The sequence below is a fragment of the Mastomys coucha genome, unplaced genomic scaffold, assembly GCF_008632895.1.
Source record: "Mastomys coucha isolate ucsf_1 unplaced genomic scaffold, UCSF_Mcou_1 pScaffold12, whole genome shotgun sequence".
NCBI classification, from domain to species: Eukaryota; Metazoa; Chordata; class Mammalia; order Rodentia; family Muridae; genus Mastomys; species Mastomys coucha.
Window position 1 is genome coordinate 45,813,202 of NW_022196894.1, and position 10,816 is coordinate 45,824,017.

Here is a 10,816-nt window from a genome sequence, read left to right on the forward strand (position 1 = left end):
CCTACCAAAGACTCCAGGAATGCCCTGCCTCCACCCCACTCATTGGACAGTCCAACATCCGAAGTCAGTGATGTCAGCTCCAGATGTGAGTCACTAGAAACCCTGATGACAGGATCTCTGTTTGGGAGCATCTCTCTGCTAATCTCCCACGGTTAAACCACTTCGCCCTCTTGCCTTTGCTCTCATTTACACATACACACACACACACACATACACACACATACACAGAGAGAGAGAGACAGAGACAGAGAGAGAGAGAGATGTGTATCAAATTAAGAATTGTGTAAATGGGACTGGAGAGATGGCTCAGTGGTTAAGAGCACTGCCTGCCCTTCCAAAGGTCTTGAGTTCAATTCCCAGCAACCATATGGTGGCTCATAACCATCTGTAGGAGGGTCTGATGCCTTCTTCTAGTATGTCTAAAAGCAGCTACAATATACTCATATAAATATAATAAATAAGTCTTTTTTAGTAAAAGAATTGTGTAAATGAGAGATTTGAAAGTTAAAGCATTTAAGATGATTTTGCAACATCCTGTAGCTTCAAACTGGCAGAAGAATAAAGTGCCTTCTCTGAAAAGTTGCCATCATTTTCTCTTAACCAAGGGCCTGTGCTCTGTTCCTCACTGAGCTCTGCAATGTTTGGAGTTATTTCAAATTTCTATTAAGACAAATGTATGTATTTTCAGTATTGCTGTAGACAAGCATCTACATAAGATTGACTGTTCAGTTGATTGTTGTTTTATATCAAACAATTTTCATAATACTCATTTTTATTGTTACAATACTTTATAAATTTTAAAGAATATGACAAAATAAAAAACCCAAAAGGTATTACAGGTATTGAAGGGGGGGTCTCTGAGAGGAGTTGGGGTACAAAAGGGAAACAAAAATGTGATGTAATCCTATTCACTTAAAATATGTTTTTAGGGGCTGGTGAGATGGCTCAGTGGGTAAAAGCACTGACTACTCTTCTGAAGGTCATGAGTTCAAATCCCAGCAACCACATGGTAGCTCACAATCACCCATAATGAAATCAGACGCCCTCTTCTGGTGGTCTGAAGACAGCTACAGTGTATTTAAAAAAAAAAAGTTTTTAAATGTTAACAAATTCAGATAATTTGAAATCATGAGAACAAATCAATAAAAAAAAAGAAAAGAATAAAACGCCTTCTCTGAAAAGTTGCCATCATTTTCTCTTAACCAAGGGCCTGCGCTCCATTCCTCACTGAGCTCTACAATGACACAGAAAAAGCTGAAAGTCAAAGTTTTTTCATAAACATGAAGCCTACCAAATGGGGGGAGGGGCTTTGATAGCGGGGATGGGGAGATTTGTTAAAAAGCAGCCTCCCATGCCCAAGGAGCTACCTAGACCTTCTGTCTAGGATTGGTTCTGACCAGAGAATTAGAGGGTAGGCCTCCCTGCGCCTGATAGAGACAGAGTGAGCATCACTTACTCCAAACTCTCCACTGCACTTTGGCAGGTATTTATGTTTTGTTCAGGCCAGAGAATGCTTGGCATCACAGCCTTGCATCTTAATGCATAGGCCTTTTAGCAGGACTCTTAGGGAGTGACTTTACAAGTGCCTTAAATAATGACCAAAGCGATTTTTAAAATGTGTTCAGATAATAGTTGTGAGCACAGTCAAATTGTTCCGTCTAACATTCAAAAGAAAGGCAATTACCTGTAAAACACATAAAATATATATTGTTTACTCATCATTAACTCTGAACACCTCCACGCTAATGGATAGAATAAGAGACATTCTAGGCTATACAGCACTTTAGACAGCCAGAGGGAGTCAGAGGGGCACAGAGACTTCCCTGGCTGCGTGAATGACATCTGAGTAACCTTGGAGAATTACTGTGGATAGCCACGGGCTTTAATCACCTGTGGAAGCAGGGCATTCTGAAAGAACATCCCAGTGGGCAGGAGAGACTTCTCTATAAATATGACCTTGCCCTTGTGCGACTTCCATCAAAGTTACAGTCACATTTTAGTTTAAAGAAGTAGAATATCAAAGAAAGTAAGTGGAGATGGACAGAGAGATGCCTCAACAGTGAAAAGTGTTGCTGTGGTTGATTAATCTGTTCTAGTTTACCTGCAGGAGACAACACTAGTTTCTCACTACCTGCCACAGTGCTCTGGATTCTCGAATGAAAGACACACACACACACACACACACACACACACACACACACACAAACCCTTATATTTTAATATGTGTTAATCAGCTCAATGGTTGGGTCACTTCCAAACATCCACACTGCTAACACCTCCCCTCCAATACTCCTGAATTATTACTTACTAAAATCTAAACTCCATCTTAGCTACCCTAGACCCAATGGGGGAGGGGGACCTGTGACCACTCTTCCTGCAGCTCTCAAGCCCAGATCTTATTCCTCTTTCAGCATGGGGATCCTTCTCCCTCCCCCCTCCCACCCACTCCCCCTCCCCCCGCAGCCGTCCTAAGTTACTTGCCCGGGAATCCTAAAATTTCTGCCTCTGTTTCCCTGACCAGTCATTGGCCACTGACAACTTTATTTACCAATCAAAGCCAACTAGGGGCAGGGACCTTCTGAGTCTTAAATGCAGTTGTGCGAATTCCCATGTAATTTTAGGAACCCAATTAACCTAACACAAGCAATAAGCCAAACCCACAACAGAAAACCACTTGCTACTCTTGCAGAAGAACTGAGTTTGGTTCCCAGCATCCACATGCTGACTCCTTCTAGCCTTTGGAGGCACCAGACCTGCATGCACTGCACATACGTACATACAGGCAAAATACCCATACACATAAAAGAAGGAGTAAATTTAAAAAGAAAATATAGAACAAGACCAACAGAGAAGTTATAGCCCCAAGCCTCTAAATCTCTTTATCCTAAAATAAAAAATATTTTGTCTTTTTCAATACTTTGGCACCCAGGAGGTTCTTTTGGTGGGGAGTGGGGGAGAAGCCTTTCCACAAAACTTTGTAATAGTTCAGTAAGAGTTTGCTTTCATCTCTTGTCCATGTTCCCTGTGCCACACCATGGAATTTAGTTGAAGCACACAGATTTCTGTGTAGTGAAAACCCATAGTCCATCCTGTCCTCCGCAGAACAGAAAGAATCCAGAGAGCAAGAGTGGAAGGGTAAACTGAGTAACAGAGAAATGAAGATCCATCAGGGTCCCCACTTTCACTTTCTTTCTTTCTTTTTTCTTATTTGTTCTTCTTCTTCTTCTTCTTCTTTTTTAATTGTATGCATGTGAGTACACTGTAGCTATCTCCTGACACACCAGAAGAGGGCATCGGATCCCATTACAGACGGTTGTGAGCCACCATGTGGTTGCTGGGAATTGAACTCAGGACCTCTGGAAGAGCAGTCAGTGCTCTTAACTGCTGAACCATCTCTCCAGCCCTCTTCTTATTTCTTTATCTTTTAATGTGGTGGCTTTATCCATATGATGGCTGAAGCTCAGCAAACGAAAGTCTGTGATACTTATCAAGAAGTTTACTGTTCATGGGGACTTCACTAATAAAGATGACAATGATAACATTATTGATGGTGTGTGGATAAACAAGGAGATAGACCTGTATCCACCCGATCTCTCCTACTTCTTTTTTTTTCTTTTTTTGGTTTTTCGAGACAGGGTTTCTCTGTGTAGCCCTGGCTGTCCTGGAACTCACTCTGTAGACCAGGCTGGCCTGGAACTCAGAAATCCACCTGTCTCTGCCTCCCAAGTGCTGGGATTAAAGGCATGCGCCACCACTGCTTGGCTCCTCCTACTTCTTTTGAAACTACAGGAGTAAATGTTTACAGTTTCAAAGATGCCTGTGCTTTGACATCCAGGGAGTGCTCAAGCATAAATTGGACACCTGTTTTACACTTTCTCTCCCAAAGGCTCAGATAACATCTCAGAAGGGGAGGCGGAAATGATTCTAAGTGTCAGAAACCAGAGAGTGCTGAAGTGAAACAGGGACTTAAGAACTTGCCAAAACCACTGCACTGGTGATGACATCACAACTGGGGTCATCTGCATAAGATTTAGACAAAGCAAAGCCAGTTAGCACTCCAGTATGGCTGGGGGAGGAGCATACAAGTCCCCACCCCTCACTAAGGAGCTATTGACAATTGGTAGCTACTGGGGAAGAGAGAATCCGTTTCCTTTAGGGATATGGTTCTTGATATCTTAACATTGAGAACATTGTCCCATACCCATGTATACATGAGCAGCACAAATTGAATTCAGCACATTATTGAAAGACAAAAGAGGACATGAAACTAAGAGTGATCTGGGAAAAGCTAGATATAATCAAAATACACTGGATGAGTTCTGAAACTCTCAAGGAACTAATGAAATGTTTTACTTTAAAGATGTCAGTAGAAAACTAAAACAAAACTAAAGTATGTTTCTTAGTAGGATAGTGTAATGAGAACACATTTCAAAGTATGCAGGACATGCTTACTTGAGAATTAGACTTAATTTCCAATTTTGAAGTCTATGTAAAATGTTTCATACACATGTGCAAAAATATCTCTTGCTAAATCTACAAACTGCCTTTGATTATAGTAGCTGTGCATTTGATGACAGTGAAAGGTAATATAGCATAGTATTTTTAGCACAAATGTTTGGATCGACTGTATCAAGTTCAACTCTCGATTCAAACACTGAGTACCTTCGTGATTTAATACAAGATATTTAACCTTTTGTGCTTCATTGGCACACAATTTCCCAGAAAGAAGATGAGAGGAATTTCTGATGTTGGCCTCTAAGGAACTAGTCCTTGAAAACAGCATCAAGAACTTTAGTGGGCCAGTAGAAAGCCTAAGATAGAGATCTCTGCCCTTGCCCACCACTGTTCCATCAGCACAATGCCTGGGGGCACAAAAGCACCATGCAACAGGAGGAGCAGTCTAAAGATACTAACTCAAACTATAAGCTAAACTTGCTCATTCCAATTACTCAATTAAAGTCTCAGAGAGCCACAGGATCCAAAAGACCCTTCTATGCTTTATGCTTTGGATAGGTTCTCTAAAAGTTCATGGGCTGAAAGTGTGATCACTAGATTGATTTGTGATAACCTAATATTGTCAACTTGACCAGGATCTAGCAGCATCTAGGAAACAATATTCGAGATGTGATTGTGAATGACTAATCTAATTAAGTTCATCTCAGAAGCAGGTTAGTGAGAGATCATCTACATCAGGTTAATTGAGGTGAGAAGATTCCCTGTAACTCTGTGCAGCACTATTCCTTAGGCTGAGACCCTGGTCCACATATAGGGAGAAATTGGTCTGACCATTCATTCCTGTCAGAGTTAGCTTCAGTTAGTTGTCAATTTAACACATTTGGGAAGAGGCAAACGTACTTGAGGACCTGTTCCCACTAGATTAGCATGTGGCCATATCTGATTAGCATGAGTCATTTTCTTATTTGCTAATTGATTGAGGAGGTCCCGATCCACAGTGTGTGGTACTCTTCCTAGCTAGGTAGGACTGGGCTATATAGAAAAGCTAACTGAGCAACCCAGAGAGCAAGGCAGTAAGCAGCTTTCCTCTGTGGTCTCTGCATTAGTTCCTTCATTCAGGTTGCTGCTTAGATTCCTACCTTAGATATGGTCTATAATTTGTAAGCAAAATAAACCTTAAGCTCCCCCAAGCTGTTCTGGGTTAATGTTTTATCACAGTAACAGAAAGCAAACTAGAACAGAAATTGGTATCCAAGAGGTCAGTTTTGCCACATCAGACCTGACCATGTGAGTTTGAAGGAGGACTATGGGACTTTAGATTGAAGACCCACTGAATTTTCAAAGCTTAATGAGCTATTGTGGGAACTTAGATTATAATGCTGAAAGCAATTCAGAAAATGGAGGTCCTGATTGGACATCTGAAAGGGATGCAAGGACTTGGGGCTATTTGTGTGATATGTTTGAATTATGACTCTGTGTTTTTCATCAGCTGGGAATGAAGAACCAACTGTGACTAACAAGGAACCAGCACTGATGTGAAACCTTTGCTGTACTGGGACAACTGATGCTGGTTAGCTGGAAAACATCAGAGATGATCAGTAAAAGGCCAGCATCATCAAGGTGAAATCTGTAAAGCATTTCACTGGGGTCAGTACACAGAAGCTGTGGTCCAGATGAGGCCAAGACTGCATCTCAAACTAGAAACTCAACTTGGCAATGTATAATTCTCCCACATGGTATTATAGTTTTGAAGGCATGAAGGGGCCATTGAAAGTAGTTGAAGCTTGGTATTATCAAAAAAAAAAAAAGAGGCTGTTGGTGATGATCCAGGCTCAGTGTTATTGTAAACCTCCTTGTTCAAGATGTCATGAAGAGGAGCTGATGTATAGCTCCAAGTGGCATGAAAGTCCCTTTTTAAAAGGCCAGGGGTAGTTTGGTGAAGGGGCAGCCTCAGTTTCAGGGAAAACCCCATGTCTTATGGCAGGATGCATTCTCATAAGTTATGAGCCTTTAGTGGGTAGCATCTTGCTGTCAGGATGCCTTTCCTACCCTAGTGTAGAATGCCAGGGTCCAGACCAACAAAGACAGTGCTTTCCACGTTGACTTACTTGTAACGCTAATCTTGGTTACAGTCTTTACCTCTCCTGGTTGTAGAGTTTTCACATCTTTCAGCTCTGCTCATTGCTGTTTCTTACTGACAATCTGAATAAGAGGAATAAAAAGGAGCCATGGCATGGGGGGAAAGCACTGATATCATGAACTTACCCTCACCAATGAAAGTGCATTACTTTTTAGTTCAGCCTCACACAACTTCATCCAGACTTGGGCAGAACGATTTTCTGCCAGAAAATAGCAAGAATGGCCTCTCACCTAGCTCCTGATAAAGTTTTGTTCTTCTCTGAAACCTCATGTCCACATTTCTCTCAAGCATCTGACCTTCCAAACACCTGTCTCTGTGTCCCATCAAGCTGTGCTTATGGAATTCCAAGGATTTTCTAGCCTAAAGTTCTAACATCTTTGTGTTCTTCCCTCAAACCATTTCCAAAGATCTAAGAACCACATGATCAGATACATCACAGCAATGGACCCACTCCTTGGTGCCAATTTTACAGATCAGTTATCTTTGATGTCACTGTAACAAAATACTTGACAAGAAGCAATTTAATGGCAAAAATCTTTATTTGGATTAGTTTGAGGAGTTTATCACATTGTGATAGGAAGGTTATTACTTCAGACTAGGAAGGCACAGTGGCAGAAGCAGGGGGCCAGCTGGTCTCAATGCACTGGCAGCCAGGAAGCAGGTAGAAAACAGGAAATCTTCAAAGCCCTCCTGCAGTGACACACTTCCTCCTGCAAGGCTCCTCCTCCTAAAGGTTCTACAACCTTCCCAAACATCAAAACCAGCTAAAGACTAAGTATTCAATGAGCCTAGACATCAGCCATAGGGGGATCTTCTATATCCAAATCACAACACTAACAGATGCAAACCCAGAAGGCTTCAAACCCAAAAGGCTTCCCAAAGTGTCATTAGGACTCCTGAACATCCAGATGAATGGCGGAAAGGAAGAAAGGAAGAAAGAGAGAGAGAGAGAAAGAATGAACAAGTGAAAGAACCCCGAGAGGGGAGACCCTTTCTCTAGTCACGGGAGAACATTGCCACCCAAAGACTCACAAGAGACAGATCTTGATGCAAACAGCATGAGGTTTATTCGGGGGAAGCCAGTATACTGGGCCAAGCTCATAACCCATGCAGGGGCAGAGGAGTTCAATGCAGAGCACAAGAAGTGTAGGGTATTTAAAGGGAAAAAAAAACACAAACCAGGGGTGGAGGCAGTGAGGGGGTAACCAAGGAAACATAAAAGCAGTGGAAAATTTCAGAGGGACCTAACCCATGATAGGGTCATAAGGAAGACATCCTGCATACTCGTTATTCTAAGAATGTGGTTTTATCATCGTCATTGACATTCACTTTGTGGTTGATTGCTCCCTGGAACCACCTAGATGTCTTACATCCTGTCTTTGTGGTCAACCGGTTTCTGGAACTAGTCTGCCTACATTCTTGTCTCTTTTCAGAGAAAATTTTCTGTGCCTTTTAAGTAAAAGCTTATACACTATATATATTTCTACTAAATAATCTTTTCTTCTACCCTTCACAAGAAAGAAAAAAGAAAGGAAGGAAGAAAGAAAAAAGAAGTAAAGAAAGAAAGGCAGGCAGAAAGAAAGAAAGAGCAAGGAAAGAAAAAAGAGAGGGACATGACCACTGTTAGATATGGTGGAGGAAAAGGTTTATTGTAGATATGAAGGAGAGCATAACCAGAGGCAGGGACATCTGAGAGAGGCCAGAATGAACATGACTCTAAAACAGATCATGTGAGGAGAGAAATATGGAGAAAGCCAAGAAACTAAGAGACCAAGAGTCTAGGAGGAAGAGGGTAAAGGGTAGATAAAAGGACCAGGTACTATGAGTCATGACCCAGGTGGGAATCAAACAGCCCTTTCATAGGAGTTTCCTAAGACCATCTACGTATCAGATTTTACATTATGATTTATATCCTATGTCTAACACTCCTAGAAGAAATTTTACATTATGTTTCAAAACTACAGTTATGAAGTTGTAACAAAACTAATTTTGTGGTTGGGTGTCACCACAGTATGAGGAACTATACTAGGGTGTCAAAGCATTAGGAAGGCTGAGCACCACTGGACCAAAATGGCTGGATCATATAGGGAAAGGCAGCTGGGGGAAGGACAGCCCAGCCCCTGGGTTGGAGAAATTTAGGATAAGGGGCAGGGTATGGCAGTAATACCCAGTAACAGGAAGAGACTGAGGATGCTAGAAGAACCTGAAGGCCAGGTCTACTTTGACATGATAAATAGGCCATTTGTCCCAGGTTTAAAACCTAACATCCATGACTAATTTTTAATTTGAGGGATTACAGTACAATTGCATCATTTCTCCCTCCAAACACTCCCGTTCATTCCTTCTTGCTCTTTCCCAAATCCACAGCATTTCCTTTCATTAATCATTACTACATCCATAGATTTACATGCATATACATAGATATTCCTAAACATACCTGCTCAGTCCGTATAAATATTGCTGTACGTATGTGTCATGGTTTGAATATTCTTGGCCCAGGGAGTGGCACTATTTGGAGGTTTGGCCTTGTTGGAATGAGTATAGACTTGTGGGTGTGGTTTTTAATACCCTTGTCCTAGCTGCCTGGGAGCCAGTATTCTGCCAGCAACATTTAGATGAAGATGTAGAACTCTCAGCTCTTTCTGTACCATGCATGCTTGGATGCTGTCATGTTCCCACCTTGATGATGATGGACCTCTGAACCTGTAAGCCAGCCCAATTAAATGTTGTCCTTTATAAGACTGGCTTTGATCATAGTGTCTGCTCACAGCAGTAAAACCCTAACTAAAACAGTATGCATTCAGGGCTGACCATTTGGTATTGGATAGCTGGCTGGTGTGTTCTTCCCAGGAGAAGACCACCTCTTGAGCTCTCAACATCCCTTAGTTGCCTACAGTTCTGTGTGGGGCTAAGGCCTCGTGATCTCCTCTGCATCCACTCCTGCATGTCTATTGGTGTTGTTCTGGTTCAGCTCACATTTGGGCAGTCATGTTGGTGAGACTTCGGGAGTCACTAATCTTTTCAGTTTACAATTTCTTTTCAGGCAGTTCCAGTACGGCAGCCCCCGGGCATTTTCTCATGCTATGTCTAACCTTCCTAGAAGAAATTTATAGCTGCTAATTCCTAACAGATGCAACTAAACTTCCAGAATCCACCCTTATTTGTCTACTTCCTTCCAGGCACCTGTCTCTAAATAAATCACTAGAAAGAAGAGAAAGCACGGTGACAGACAGGACTAAGTCAATTCCTGTACTTGGAATCTGGAGGGGAATGAGATTAGATCTCAGGATCAACATAAGGTGGGAAATAGAAAAGAAGTTCCCAAAGGAAAATCATATTGTGCTTACAGGAATACAATAGAGAATGAACCTTTTCTATGGGCACAGCTGAACCAGAGGCTTATGGAAGGCAAGTTTCTAAATCTCCTACTGTATTTAAGCATCCTGGAGTGGCTGTTTTGTGTAATCTCTTCCTACTGAAATGTTCCCAGAGCTTGTGAATATGATGGGATGTTATGGCCCAGATTAGGCTGCCCCATATGCCAGAGGGGTTGTTACACATATAATTAAAGCTCCTAGTGAGTCTATATTAAGTTAAACAAATGGGAAATTATTCTGAGAAGGACTGATCTTACCAAATGAGCCTTTTGAGATGGTCGGAAACATCACCAAGTCCTTCCACCAGCACAAACTATAGGAAAGAGCCATGCCATGAGTTAGTTGTGTGTGGATGAGGTCACAGAGCTACACAGACCAAGCAAGGAAATTGGAATCTCAGTCCCATTATACGCACAAGGAATGGGCTGGTGAGATGGCTCAGCGGTTAAGAGCACTGATCTGGAGGTCATGAGTTCAAATCCCAGCAACCACATGGTGGCTCAGAACCATTCATAATGAGAAACAAAAAAACCTATGGGCTGGAACAAGAAGGAGAAGAGAAGGGGGAAAAAATAAACACAAAGAACCCCAATCTCTTACTGATACAAATGAACTAGAAAGAGAATCCCAAAGCACAGGAGAGGCCATAGCCCCTGCTGACACATTCCTCTCATCCTTGTGTAACTTCATGGGAGAACCAGTTTGTGGCCCACTAAGATTTCTATTCCACAGAATGTCTTATGACTGGTGGTATCTTAAGTGTGGTAGATTGTTGGGCAGCAGTAAAAAAGAAAAACAAAATTGCCAGGTGGTGGTGCACACCTTTAATCCCAGCACTTGGGAG